This window comes from Pseudopodoces humilis, chromosome 5, assembly GCF_049639895.1.
Source record: "Pseudopodoces humilis isolate 2021_Gansu_Grassland_sample_001 chromosome 5, ASM4963989v1, whole genome shotgun sequence".
Taxonomy (NCBI): Eukaryota; Metazoa; Chordata; class Aves; order Passeriformes; family Paridae; genus Pseudopodoces; species Pseudopodoces humilis.
The window spans coordinates 46,018,119-46,033,953 of NC_142204.1; the positions used below are offsets into that span (position 1 = coordinate 46,018,119).

The window sequence follows — 15,835 nt, forward strand, 5'->3', positions numbered from 1 at the left end:
ACTCAAGCAAAGCAAGACAGGGAATTCATTCACCACTTCCCATGGGCAGGTGGGTGTTTAGCCATTTCCAGGAAAACAGAGCTCCATCATAGGTAGTGGTGACTGGGAAAGAGAAACACCATTACTCTGAAGGTCTTCCTTCTTATTCCTCCAGATTTTACTGCTGAGCACAAATGTAGCCTGTGGTATTCCTCTGGTCACTTGAGGTCAGCTGTCTTAGCTGTGTCCCTTGCAAAACTCTCAATGAGCCCCAGCCTCCTTGCTGGTTGGGCAGAGTGAGGAAGAAAGGAGAAAATACCTTGACTCAGTGTAAGCTCTGCTCAGCAATACCTAAAATATCTGTGTTATCCATCTGGTTTGGGTCACAAATCCAAATCATAACCCTATACCAATTGCTATGAAGAAAGATAACTTTACCCCAGCTCAAACCAGTACAGGTGCTTTCACATATTTGGGTAAAATAAATTCTACATACTTCCCAAAGAATCTGAAACTTTTTAATTTTCTCCCCAATGAATATTAGGACAGGTTAGGACCTCTGTTGCGGTGCATCTGTGTTTTTTGGGTTGTAAATACTGTGTTCTGTTGATATGCTCTGTCACCCCTCAGTTCAGTTGGTTTGCCCCAAGTTGTACCTCCTCAGTCGCCTGCCAATCCCTGTCACAGCCCTGCCTCCTCACCCAGAATGTTCTCTGTCCCGCCCCCTGGGGTGTCAATCCTGTGTTATGCCTTCCCCTTTGAGTGTCAATCCACCCTGATCCTGCCCCTGTTCCAGCGAGTTCCCTGTCAATCCTCCCTTGTACCAACCCCCGGATTGGACCTCCCCTTTGGAATTCCCCTAGACCACCACTCCCCAGTGGATTGTTCACCTGCTTGTCAGTTTCTGTTTCCCCATTTGTTGGAACTTTGTGAATCTTGACCTCTGATCCTCCCCTGAGTTTTCTCTATTGGCCAAGAATTTATAACCTCCCCCTGAAACGCCCCCATATATAACGCCCTGCACACCTGTCTACGGTTTTTGCTGTCTGGCCCTGACCTCTTTTGACAATCAACTTGTGCTTGGGCCCTATAAAAAGAGCCTTGTCCTCAATCCTTGCCTCCACACTCAGCGCTGATAGCTATAACATGCTGTAGAGCAATAGGTCTAAACTGCACTCCAGGTCATCCTGCTCCTGGAGTGTGTCCCAATTTGTCATGGTGCCATGGTGGGCTAGCCTGGGACTCCAGCACCGTGTCAGGCCTCAACAAAGTTCTTGTTGAGTTTTACTTGTGTTTATATGTCCTCTCCATTACAAAAAGTTTGCATGAACTTTTGTGTAGCTCAGAGTTGCTAAAAAGACTCAACTCTTTGTTCTCACTTTATCTGTTCATCACTGAGTGTTCTATTTATCATTTTATAGGATATTCTACTGCTGAGATTTACAGATGTGGAAAATCCATGGCAGTGATATCAAAATACATTGTTTCTGTAAGTATTTTAGTTTTTTTATCTTGTTTCTCCTTCTTCTGTTCCTGCGTTTTTGGTATTACAGGAGCTAGCACCAAATCCATAAAGAATTTCTATTTCATTTCTCACTGTATATGTGAATACCTTTTTTCATTTATTCTATATGCAAGCTATATTTGCAATTGGCTGTCGATCTCTATTGCATTACTAAAAACCAGGGTAAATGTTTCATTTATGAGTATTGCATTGGAAAGAGTTTTGTTGTTACTTACAGATAACTTGACACAACTCCTTAAAAGAGAATTCTAAAAAACTTAAACTGGTGTCCCTGTTACATGCAATAGTTTCTTTTTCAGTTCAGAAAACTTTGGCTGTTTTTCTGTGTTCCATTTGCTAAGCATGGTAGATAGTTTGTTGTGGAATAAGTATCAAGGTAGCCCTTGATGTCTATAGACTAAGATCACTAGGATCAAAGGAAAACTGAATCTCTGGAACAAACGTGTTCTAGTCTATGTTTGTCTATCTTTCAAGTATAAACAAAATAATACACTTTTTTGCTGTATTGGCCAACACAAAAAATGCAGATGCCAAAATGACACAGCTGCATGTTTATGTCTGCTAATCCACCTGATTAGGATGCAGTGCTACACACTGGGGAACAATCTACTCCCATGTAAACTAAGATAAATCTGTGAATTCAAATATGAATAAAATTTGGCTTGATTAACTACTTCTCTTTTATTCCATAATTGTTTGCTCTTGCTTTGCAACCAAACTCCCTTAAAACAGTCAGCTTGGTCAGGTTTTGGTGGTTTCTGTTCGTTTGTTTGTGTGGGTTTTTATTTGTTTGTTGGTATCATTTCTGTGGTATTGTATTCTCATACCTGCTTTAGTTAGCAGTGTAGTGAATATGCTTAGTATTCCATAAGAACTGACCACTACTGTGATACATGAATGAATATTTAGCAAAGTTTATATCTCAAGTATAAGGTCGGTCTGTGAGCTTTCAAAACCTCTCTTGCACAGAGATCTCTATTTCTCCAATTAATTGGGACTCAAGTACAACACTGCTTAAGCTGAATATTGTCTATCTTCGAGTCTTTCATTTTTAAAGTTCTAATTTGAATTTTCATTGCAAAGTTTTTGCTAAATGCCATGAGAATCTTCCAGCTATTTCTTTATGCAATCCTTTATTTTCAGTCTGTCTTGGTCTAATTTAGACACAAATTTAGAAAGAGAGAAACTGAAATTGCTTTGATGGTGAGGACAGTGTTTCCATATGCTAAGATGGCGGTCATGCAAAATGAATGTTAATAATGCTTACGGACTTATAGAAGTTACAAACCTTTGAAAGAGTAGGTTCTGATACCAAGAGAAATTTTTGTGCAGCAGAATAGCAGGAGTGGGCGTTTATCTAAAACAATGAATCAGGAATACTTAACTGAGGTTGAGAAGCTTAGAATTATTTTTTCTTAGAGAATTGCCTGCATCTATGAAAATTAAGCACCATCATTTTACTTTATAGAAAAAAAAAAAAAGACAAGTCTAGTATTTTGAATATGTAGAAAAAAAATATTTTTCTGAATACATTATCACACAGAGAATAAGGTGAAAAGATAAATATTTCAAAAAGCAATAAATTAAATCAGGAAAAATTCCAGCAATGTCACACTGTTCACAGAGTACTGAATCATATATTTTTGAGCCCATTCAAACCAATCAGAAATACATACCTCGCTGAAAACATAATCTAAGTTTTATTTTATTGAAATATTTTGATAAGCAGGAGATAATTAGCATCTCTTTATTTCAAAATGTGTGGAGAATCTCTAAATCCAGTGTGGTTTTCACATTTCTCTAGTAAAGGTTTGTCATCTAAGTCTTGAGAACTTCCAAGATTTTGTCATTACACTGGAAAGGAAAAGCAGCTTAAAGAGCTTAAAATCCTGATAACTGTATTAGAACAGAAATTCATGGAATAATTGGTCCTAAATTAAATTACATGTAGTATGCAGGGTGAAGAAGATCACTGCAAACAAAGAATGAGTACAGGGGTTAAGCTAAGGTCACAGGAGAAACTGCAGCTGCACACTGAGGGGAAAATGGTTTGAAAATACGTCTGCAGAATTCAAGCGTTGGGATAATTGTCTTGGCCTCCACAAAACTTTGAAGACGGGATATGTAAAATGGCAAAGGTATTTTTTGAAGCTGAGATACCAAATTTATAAAAAATAAATAAATACCAAATTTATTAAAAATAAATATATAAATGTTGATACATTTTATAAATTTTATCTCAGCATTTTATAATTGAACTTACCAAAACTGATCACTGCTGTTGCTGATGCTGGTATTTACAACTTCAGCCAGAATCTGAAGAGAATATAAACCATTTCCTGGATTTATAGCTGGGTGAAGAGAGATTTAAAAAAAATCAGGTGTTCCAAACCTAATAACCACAATAACAACTTTAGATTTCTGTTGAAAAAATAGAGAAAATGCAGAACAAAGCTTAATGATCAGGTACATCAAGAAACTACAGAACAGCGCTGTAGTCATTGTACCACCTCTCATCTAAATAATCCACTTGGATTTCTTGAAGAGCAAGAGGGTTTTACATACTCTGGCAGTTTTCAGAAAATTGGGAAATGGTGAATATTAGAATAGATTAATATCATATAATAGACTTTTAATGGAGCAAAGCAGTGGAAAACTGCAGCAAAAGAGCCAGTATTGAAGATAAATGTACTAAAGTGTGAAGAAAACTCCTTGAATATCTGGCAAGAGCTGAGACAATGCCAGGTCTGCAAAGGAAAGACATTAGCATTACAGTTAGACTTTGGTTTAAGATTCAAATAACAGCCTGAACTGATCAGTCTTAATGAAGGCTATGAAGTAACTGCAAAATGCTTTTAGCCATGGCAGAGAATAAGAACCACAGTAGTTTGCAGAGCTGAATGCATTTTGCTTCATTTCTGCAAAGGACTCTATTTAAATGCAAAAGGCGATTTCTGCAGCCCAGCTGACAAGGGGTGAAACGTTGTCACAGGAATGCACTGCATGGCCTTCACCATTACAAACACGTTCTCTGGATATTATGTTGAAAAACTTCCTAGTTGCCTTTGCAAGTAATTAATGTTATTTTCTATTTCCATTTTGTGAGACCTCTTCCATGTTGCATATGCAGAAGTGCAGGTAGTTCAGTATTGGTGCAAATGTTATGAGAAGTTATTGAAGGGAACTATTTCTGCCTTGAAAAAAAGTGTTGAAAATATATTCTTTATAAAATGGCACAATTAAATATTAGAAAATAGAATGTAATAACCCTTTGAAAACATATAAAGTGCTGCTGGTTCAAAATTAAAGTCTGTGAATTAAAGCTGGGACTGGTGCTCAAGAGGTTTCAGCCCTTGTTTCTGTCAGGGCAGAGCCCTGGATGTGATTTTTGACAAGTGCTCCTTCTTCTACCATTTCCCACTTAAAAGTCATTCACATCCTGGAGATCTGTAAGTTTAATTCCCCCATACTTTCAAATTTGCAAGGAGTTCATTAGCTATGGTAAGCACCGTACAATCCTACAAAAAATAATGTTTAACATAATCTTGTTATTTTGGAACAGAAAACAGTGTGAAATTATAGTACAAAGTATGGTTTATGGGAAGAACAATTATGAGAGATTTTGGGCACTGCTTGCCTATGTACAGATAAGCAAATCCTGTTTCACTGGTATCATTGAAGGGGTGTGCACGTATAAAAACACCAGAATGAAGTCCAGCTTTTTATTTAAGCCAAGGCTTTTCTGTCCTACTAGAAATGTTTTAGAACAGCCAAGGGTAATCATTCAGAGCAATACAGAGTAGGCCTGCAGCACCTGAATAGCTGAAAGAATGAAGATTATGTTTTCCTGTGACTCACACATGCACATATACACTCCAACTGTAGTCTGTGGCAAAATTCTCTTGGGCTAGAAATGGGTCAAGCTAGATGGTGTAAAAAAGCTTATCTACGTGATACCTCTCTCCTTGGGTCTTCGGTTTTCTGGCAGGAATCAACATGTGGAAAATTTTTACTGATGCTCATTTGGAGCCAGTGTTCAAATTGCCTGTGGGGAGCTAATCCCCCCTGCTGACCCATTCACTAGGTGAGCAAAGACAGCGGCTGGTGTGATTCATTCAGTACTTAAATTTATACAGAATCTAGTGTTGCTTTCTCTTGGATCCAAGTATTAATAACAAACTGCTTCATTACATCACCTCACACTCTATTTCCTCTGAAGCTGATGATTGCTATAATAATTACAAACTCCAGTTTAAATTAATGCACATGTATTTTGGAATGTAGATGTTAAAAATATCTTAAATGTCAATAGTAATAAGAAGTTTAGGGAACTATTTTCATCTCTCCAGTGCTTTCTGGGGCTATTTTCAAGGTTTCTTTTCAAAAGTACTTCAATGAAAAATACTGAAAATATTTTCTTGAAGATTTTTTTCTCTGCTTTTTAAAAGAGGAAGTGTGAAAGAAGCGACATGATGCCTTTTTCATTGTCACAGAGTTTGCACACTTTGCAGGATCAATGATTCAACACAGCATCAGAAAACCATTAAGATGTGGCTGCCAAAACGGGCTTTGAAGCACTACCACCAACTCAGAAAGACAGAAAAGGCCCACATACAGCGTTAGGAAAGCCACATCTGTGTAAAAATCTCTTAATGTAGGCTAACCAATTGACAGCCTCTGCAGGTATAGAGATGTTTTCATCTTTGTGGATTTTTGTATTTGTATTAATGATACAACCTGTATATAGTGTAAACATGAAGCCAAGAGTACATCTATACTTCATCTCATGCATTATGAGTGGATCATTCAAGTCAACAGATGGTCATATCGTGTCAAAATAAACCTATTTTGTTTATCTTTGCAGTAGAGGTGTATGCACTCCAATCAGGCTGTGAGTTGTAACTCTTTCTCTATTAATGACATTGATGTTGAAATACATTTTGTAGAAATCCAGGTTTATTGATTTCAGTGTATATCTGCTAGAAGAACAGGCTCAACTTGTATATTAAAATTATAAATAGAAAGCCACTTAGTTTGGAGAACTAAAAGGTTATCTAGACTCTATTTCTCAGATTTCTTAATGACTGCTAATGAAAAATTACACGTTTCAGTCTTCTACATCATGAACTGGGAGGATTAAAGAAAATTTTAAAAATGGGTAGGTCCTACAGTTTCCTTTTTTTTTCTCAACTGCTGTTTTGTGGTGTACTATGATAATTTTAAAAGGGATCTCTGCAATCCTTACCTGTCATGGAAACAAATTCATTTGCTGGGTGGCTGAGCAACATGAGGTGAAATAAATTTCTCAGAAGTCTATCCCCGGAAGGCTGCTATCCATTACTGTTACAAGTTTGCAATGGAAATGGCTTTACTGCTATGCGGAGAGTATGATAAAATTTAAGGCCCTGTGAAAGATGCATTAGAACAATAAATATAGTTCAAATAATGTATTAGGGACAAAATATTGCTGAATCTGATATGTTTATTTATTCTGACAATTTTTTGAGTTTATCAAAGTAAATGGGGAGCTCTTTAAATCTGGAAGTTAACCTAAAGAGTAATAAAAGTGAAAAATTAGGCACAAATTGCTGTATTCACATAGCACAGGGATTAGCATTTTTTCATTTTACCTAGAGTGCCAGACTCTCTGGTAGATATCATCATAAATCAGAAGATTCATCATAATCAGCTACCTGATTCCATCTTAACTCTTCCAGATGTTCACTGTCTATACTTTAAAAGCACATTATGGATCATTTTCATCTTTTCAACCAGGAACATCAAAACCTTTTTATCTACTACAATTACAATTAAAGTCTGATCAAACAAGGCACTGAGTAGCCTCAGCACATGGCTTTATTTACAACAAAACACTTACTTATATCTCTGAAGATGTGTGTTAGAATACTATTGCTTTAAGTGGGACTTCAGACCAAGCTTATATGCAGGCATTGGCTTTAAGCCTGTAATGAGCTGTGGGTTAATGGCAGTTATATTGCAATTCTGTTGTTCTTGCAGGTAATTCCAGCTTTATAATATTTGCACCAACATATTATAGTCAAACGGTTTGATTGAATACCAAAAGGATAGTACAATAAATACTCTATTGAAACAACTTACCCTTTGAAAGTTTTGCTAGGTTCCTTAAATTTCAATTCACCACAGATTTTTAAATATGAAAAGAAAGGTGTCACTTGTCTGGATGGGTAAGTATAATAGTATTTCATCCATAAAAAATCCTTTAGTCTTTCTCATTTTTCAGCAGAAGAAAATAGATGAAGATATTTAGATAAGTACTTAATCTTAAATAAAATTTCCTCCGAAGAAGGGTTTCTTGCAGGGTAACTTCTTGGGATATCAGTCTGTGTCTGAGTAGCACACATTACACAGCCTTAGTCTTTAGAGTTGTGCATTGTTTTGTTCCCACTTGATAAGGCCTCTCCCTGCATGGCCCACCTTCTTCTTTCACAGGAGGCCAGGTGCTAGGTACAACAGGTTGCTAACATAACATGCTCCACACATGCTGTTATGCTCTAGGGTGTGTTCCTGTGTTCAGCCTAGGTGGTGAGTACTCTCTATGTATCATGCTGCCATCCAGCTGCTTTTTGTCTCGAGTTGAATGCCTGAAAGTTCAGACTGCCACGGTCACTTTCCCATTATGATTCAGATAAGCCCGCTGGTGATTTGATCCTCTAATTTAAACTTTCTATTGAGTATTTTCTGGGGGGAAGGGAAGGATGTTGGTGTGGAGAAATATGCCTAGCAAAGAAAGTTCTTACAATGCTTACTTTTATGGAATTTTATCTTGTCGTGGTTTTAAACCAATAACTAAGAAAATTACTTATTTCTTGCTGTGAGATATGGATTAGAACAAGAGCAAAACAGGCATGCATTACAATAACTGAAAGGGAAAACTTACGGAAAGACAAACTTATTCAATAAATACACCTAAACTTCCAGAAAAACCTTTCATCCCCGTCTACCCACTCTCTTGTTCACATGACAAAAGAGACAAAAAAATTTGTTTGTAATTCTTGATGGTTAACACGTCCTTTGCTACAGTCTTTTCACCAGTCTTTATAGAGAAGAAACAGAAGTTTCTTTCCTGTTAATTTATGGGAGTTTCTCACACAAGAAAAACTATTTTTCTTATAGTTTTCCATTGCTCTAATGTTAGCTGCCCAGAGCAGCTGTTATTAGAGCCCTCTCCTCCCATTTCATCCACATCCAAGTGTGTAGGGCCATGAGTCTAGGGATGGGATTTTTAAGGATAAGTTATTCAAAGGCAAAAAAGTCTTATTCATCTGTGTTCGTGGGCCTCACCAGAAAACAGTTTTCTCATTTGCCTCTCAAGGCTTCAAATCTTCCAGCACTTCACTGTACCATAATTACTCTACTTTTTACTCAAATTTACACTTTGAACACTCTATTCCTCCCTATTTACTGTCATGAATTAAAGGAGCGTTTTCAAGACCTTATTGTCCATTTCCATAGTTTTAACAGAAAGATATTTCAGCTTAATTAAAAGCATCTTCTTAATTCTCTACCTTTTCTTTTCTTTCCTGTCACTAGTAGTTTATAAAGTCTCTTTTCATGTTGATCACTCTCTTTTCTCTGTCTGGATAAAAAGATTAATCCGCAATTCTCATCTGGGAAATGAAAGAGTTAAAATCTTGCCCAGGCTGTTGTAGGTAGTTCTATGGCCTCGGCCGGTGCAGGAGCTGGAGCCGTCGATGAAAGTTCCTCATGGCTGCTCTGAAGAAGTAAAACGACAGGCAATCCACTCCAGCCTTGCAGGCCCAGCCGCCCCGGCTTGAAGCACTTCAGTAAATCCAGACACAGCAAACATGCAGCCAGCCAGAGAACACCCGGCCCGGACCGGCCGGGCCCGGAGAAAAAAACCCCTCCACAGGGCCCAGCATCCCCCGGCCGGGAGACGCTGGGCCCAGCCCAGTCCCCGCCCGGCCGCCATGGCCTTGGGCAGGGAGCGGGAAGCCTGGGGCTCTGCCGCCGCCCTTCCCAGCCAGGAAACAAAGAGAGCCAAGAGAGGTCTGGTTTTACACTTTAAGGTAGGGTTCACAAGTTGATCCCACTTTTCAATGGCCTAAACTGCTGTCAATTCTCAGCAATGACCGATAATTGGTCAGGAGAAAAGACGCCAGGCAGATCCCAGCAACTTAAACTTTCTTAAAGGTAAAGTAACTCCATGACATATCTTCAGAAGTTAGGAATTCACTACCAGATGTCAGGCTTTCTATGATATATTCCCTGCCCATTCTGGTTTCACCTTTTGTAAATTGGATGTGTCTCAACGTAACAAACTGGACAGCTCAACCTGTCCTCATTCCTCTTGCAAGATATGACTATTTTGTTGTCTTCTCTACATATTTGCACCACTCATGCTAGCAATATATATTCAAAACGGGTTCCCACTTTTTTATCCCTTTCTTTTGTGTGGCAAGTTTGCCCTTTTCTCTGCAAAGGGTCTTTGAGCCAACAATTCATTGCTGCATGGAAGTACACACACACCTGAAAGATAAACAGCCAGTTGTCCTTGACTGTAGCACTGACCATTTCTCAACAATAGTTTTTATTGAAGTTTTAAACCATTTTATTGGCCAGACTAGCTGTCTGAAATGCAATTCAATAAGCTATCCAGTGCAAGTTAGGTGTTAGCAAAAAATACAAAATGAAGTTCCTACTACAAATGCATCCTGCTATTTGTGAAATGGCCATTAGTCCTGTTTTACATTGCAGGGCATCAAGAGTACAATGTCTGAGGAAGAACAGACAGCTCTGATTCTTTTTTTCATGCACTTGGTAGTCAAATAGTGCAACAAGATGAGCCTGTACTTGGCAAAGCCAGTGAAATAGTTTCCTCAGCTTCAGTGAGCCCTGTGTGCATAATACTCTTCAGCTTAACTGTGTGAGCTTCAGAATAATATATATAGTTATGTTGGTGTTTGTAGAGTTAGATTATTATTTTCTACCTGGCCTATGTTCATATGTTACGGGGAGAATGGCAGGGAATTACAGGTTTGCAGGGAACTTCCTCCTGTGAAATAACACAGCCTTTCAGGGCAACCTTCTCAGAGTTAACATCTGCTCTAAGTTATGGCTGTACAGGTAAGGATTTCAGCAGAACCAAATACTTTACAGATAATAGGGTGGAATCACACTTCTGCTAACTCTCTGCTAAGGAGTACAATTCTTTATGTTCATATTTGATTTTTCTAGCCTTCCTCACATCTCTTACACTTCCATTTAAGTCAGTTGAATATTTTACCCTAACCTACCCTTTGGCTCTAATAAAAGAAAACTGAAAAAATATTGGCACACATTGATCTTCTCTCTTTCCATAATCCCTTTGTCAATGTCAAAAGGAATAAAAAGTTACAGTAGCCTTTTTGTAGGATACCAGCATATCTCAGGTGAATGAGAGATTAAAGAAGGAAAAGTTTCCATGACAAATGAAAAGTAGACAGCGAGTACTTACCTGCTAATGATTAATTTTTAGATATTATCTAAATCCAGTTTATCTAATCCACCTCACAGGATTTAATTATGTTTGCATTTGATTACAATGGAAAGCCACTTCTGCCATTAAACACTGCAGAACTGTTTCAACTGTTCTCATTTTGACTGCTTCCCCCCTTGTTTATTAAACAAAAATATCCAACTTGTGCTCATCAACTAATTTTGATAATAAAAGCGGCACTAAATCTTTCTGAGAGGTACATAGATGAAGACTTGCTCTTTCCTCTAAAATACCTAAATATTTTTATCAAGAGGCCTGGAATTTACATAACCATGGTTTAGCAACCAGTCAGAATATCATGGTCCTGTTAGAACTAATGAATGAATCCAGGTACAATTTCAAATGGGGTGGTGGTTGTGAAAGGTCATTTTTAAATATAATGACTGAATGTAGTAGCAACTCAATCATTCCTTTTTACATAATTTTCCTGAAAATTTTTCAGGGCAGTTTGAAAAGAGCAATGAAGGAGTGATGTATGTATAGAATTTTCCTCCCAGCAGGATACAAAAATATAATGAGCAGAGACATAAGATGAGGTAACCTGCATGTCTTAAAGTAATGCTTTAAGACAATCTATTTTATAGGATATCACTATCTATATGCCTCTGGTGAGGGACCCAAAATTATTTTTATTTGACTGGTAAATTCCTTCCACTTTACTGTAAATCTTTTTATCCTAATGTATAAATCATAGTGCAAAGTGTCAAGCATTATTTGTATTTCAATTTCTTTCACAATATAAACCAAAAATCCTTCTTGCAGGGTATTTGACTTGATGCCATAACTGAAAATGGTTTCTGGATGAGTACCATAGACAATTTAAGTACAATCAGCTGGAGGATCAACATCTTGTGATGCATTCATGGATACTTGAGTTTGGTGTAAAAGGACTAAAGCATAATTGAGAGTCAGAAGTTGCATAAACCTAAGTCTCATTACATTACCTGACAAGGATAGTATGGAGATTATAAAGCTTATTACCTGTGTCTAAAATAATCTCTCTTGTGAAATATGCAGGTAAGAAAGAAAGTGCTCTAAAAATCTCTAAGAAACATGTCAAAAACAAGTCTGACTAATACCACAGAATTTCACTGCTTCTACTAAGATAGACTTTTAGTACATTAAAAATGTGTAGAGTCCCTCTGCAAAGTAATTTCTATGCCCATATTCCATTATAATGTATTATTACTCCCTCAGTAATTTTTAGTCAGAGCTCTGAGCTATAAACTTTGACACAAGTTTGTCAGGCATCTTTAAAAAATGAAAAAGTCAAACCTTTCATGGATCCTGCATCAGAAGAATACAAAGGCTTCTTTAAAAAACTGTTGTCACCTTTGTCTTCTTTCATCTTAGTAGGGAATTATCTTTAGAACTAGAACTTCTTGCTTCTAAATGTCGATGAAAAATGTTTCAATGATGTGATGAAACCATCAAAATATAGTAAATTCCCACATGTCATCTGAGCCACGAAAGCTCATAGCAAATTTGAGCTAACATGTTCAGCATCAAGATTTGTCACTGTTTTGCCCTACCTTACCTTTACCCTGCACTAAAATGCCTACCTGGTCAGTCAAAAGTGGTCAGCTCATGCTACCTGAACTGTTAAATTTGTCTCATCCTTTATGTACTGCCCACAAGAAACAAGGTAAGTTGTAGATACGTTATTAATTCTAGTTGCTGCTTGTCATTCTGGACTCCAGTCATCCTTTTATTTCTAGGAGTGTGATGATTCCCTTTTTAGCTCCATAAAGTCTGTTCACTAGCAGGGGAAAAGATTTTAAATGAAAGCCTAATTCCTGATTATTTAGACACACCCAGGAAAATAATTGATGTAAACCACACCAAGACATCTCTTCTTCTAACTCTGTGTATCTGTGCAACATGATAGACATAAAGTCACTGTTTGAAACTCTTTATGAGTGTTTGGATTAAAGACTGGTGTTTGTAGATGCAGCTCTCCATTAGCCCATGAAGACCTTTTAAGGACTACCACTTGTTCCTTACTGGCTTTTTTACCTTTGGTCTTCTAGGGACAGCTGCCTTTCCAGAGGCTGTCATGTGAATATTGTTGACCCATGTAGGGTCTCTTGTGTTTCACTGGTAGTGAATACACAAATTCTGGCATGTATCTTAGAAATTTCATATAAATATCACGTGAAGAAATGTCATATTGTTACATATATCAGCTTGAGCTTGCGAACACTAATAGGCGTTTTAGGAGACTGTCAATGTTTGAAGCATATCTCTCTGTTGCAGAAATGCACTTGACTAAGATTGGGTTCCTGGTAATTGTGCAATTGTGTTTAACTTTCCCAGTAAATCACTCATCCTAAATCTACCCCACAGCTCTAAACACTCTACTACACTTCCTCAGTAATCAGAATCTAATCTGTACCAGTTTTCAGGCATATTTTCCATTCCTGTTCTAGGTGAAAAGATTTTGCCAGAAGTGATCATCATTTGCTACATATTTCTACAAAATTTAAACACAATAAGACCTTCATAGGTCAAGTACTGTCTCATAAAATATTAAACTATTGGCAATTTGAGAATGCCACTTTTAATCAAAACTGTGTCTGAGGTAAAAGATAAGCCTTACTAGGAAAAAATAGAGACTAAAAATGCCAGAGACCTTGTTTTTTCACTTCTTCTTTTTGCCTTATTTTAGATAAACTGCACTCAAATGGTTCTCCAGTAATTTTGATGAATGTTCTTGAACTGTAACTCTCCTAGGTCAGATAGTCAATTGGTATATAGATCTGTGGCTTTAAATTATTTAGAAAGATTCTTCACCCTTTGTGGTCTGGTTTTCTTCAGTATGATGAAGGCTGGAAGTGGCGTGCAAGTTGTTCTCAAAATACACCAATTTCAATATTTCCCCAGCCTACATATGCCTTGTCTAGCCAATCACTCATTCACCATAACAGATACTGATCTTTTCAAAAAAACTTGCATGCCTAGATATTTGCTCTGTGTCTACTGACTCTCATGTATTATGAGGGCTCAGAAAATAGCACCTGGACAGCAAGTATTTCCCATAAAGGAATGCTGCAACTCAAGGATTGACTGAGATTAAAGTCAACACCTCTTTCTCTCCTGATACCTCTCTTATTCTTGGCATGGCACTAAGAACAGTGGTCAAACTGTTACACCCTCAAGGACAACACACCAACACCACAACGGTAAATACTCCACAGCTGTCACTGTCACCCTTTCCCTTGTCAATTATCCCCTTTCTTACTTATCCCCATTCTCCATCTCTCCTACCAGTGCAGACACATAGCAAGGCTTGGAACTATTTCAAAGTGCTTTGCATTTCCTATGAAATACCTTGATATCTGGGGCCAGAAAACTTCACCAATGACTGCAGGAGCAGGCTTTAGAGGAGACTTTCAAGCTTTTCCTTTTAAAGAGTGAGTTACTTGTCACAAATTAAATTCCCCTCTGATATTATCCAAAATCTTCACAAAAATTCCTCATGAGGGGATTGAATGTATACTCATCAAGTTTGCAGATCATGATATCCTGGAAGGAGAGGTTGATACTACAGAATGAAGAACTGCCTTATGAACAGAAGATAAAAGGCTGAAAGGCAGGGTCAACAAGAATTACATGAAGTTTAGCAAAAAGAAGTTTGAAGTATTGTACATGTGGGTAGCAAGATGCTCTGCCTAGAATGGGGAAAACAACTTGAACAATAATTGTTATAAAATCCAGGCTCTTTTCAGGAGATTCAGCACACAACTCATGAGCAGAGCTGTAGCCAAAACCAAAGGTAGGTGTAGTTCAGTGGTCTGTCTTCAACAGCAATTACTAATGGATGGCTAATGCAGAGGAGACATTTTGTGGTATATCCCTTAAACATTGTGTCAGCCTCCAGCAGTTTGCAGTACAGGGGCTTTATGTTCCAGTGGTGATTTCTGCATGCTTAGTAAGCCTCAGCACATTGTTTTATGTTCAACCATCCAAATTCCCCTTTCATTTATGGAAACTTTTGTCATTCAGAATGTTGTATGGCAAGTAGTGGTACAGCATAGCCATGCACCATGTAAAGCCACTTCTTTTTGCTTTCCTTGAATTCAGGTCAACCATTTTTTGAGTGTATTCTGTCATGTGAAAGAGCTGCCCATTCTCCTTTAAGTTTTGCAAAGAGAAAGTTGTCATAGTGTTGTGAGCATTTATTAGGCAAGCCCTCAGATACCAGCCCAGAGATCTCCCAGAGTGCAGTAAAGTATATGCTGGAGAAAGGTTCAGCTTCTTTTCAGGTTGATCAGGGAGAGTCCAGCTGGTCAGAGTTCAGATATTGTAAAGCTTGTATAAGGTTACCAACTGTAGTTTTCCATACCAACAACTCAGCTTTTAATTTGTAGCCTGTGGGATGCTTCACAAGGGTAATCTACTCTATAACTGAGATGCTGGTGTCCAGAAAGACTTCTGCAAACCCTGGAGATGTATTGAATAGAGTTTTCTTTTCCAAAATAGAATAACTCTCTGAAGACTGACAGATTCTGCTAGTGTCTATTTATAAAAAATACTATGACATGTGTGTCAAAGTGGTGATGGAATTTGTTAAAAGTTTTTGTGAGAATTGAGATGTTTTGTCATTTGCAGTAACCTCCATTTTCATGTAGCCTTTCTGATGGCAAAGGATTGTGTCTAGCCTTCTGTTCCTCTGGCTGATACCCAGCTTATTGAGGAAGCTTTAATAATAGCATTTAGCTTTTATAGCATTTTTTATCAGAAGCTTTAAAGTTCTTTACAGGAGTGGGTACTATTATTATGATTTTTATAGA

At 37.6% G+C, this 15,835-nt stretch overlaps 1 long non-coding RNA gene across 2 annotated transcripts; it reads left to right on the top strand.

Moving 5' to 3' along the window:
• Positions 1-1,116: 1,116 nt before the first annotated feature.
• LOC148184341 (uncharacterized) lies at positions 1,117-6,490 on the top strand. 2 transcript variants are annotated; one of them, XR_015772614.1, is made up of 3 exons: positions 1,117-1,255; positions 1,401-1,468; positions 5,998-6,490. It is a non-coding gene; the product is annotated as an uncharacterized LOC148184341 (long non-coding RNA). The 2 variants fall into 2 exon arrangements; XR_015772615.1 differs by having other exon boundaries at positions 6,016-6,490.
• Positions 6,491-15,835: the final 9,345 nt, after the last annotated feature.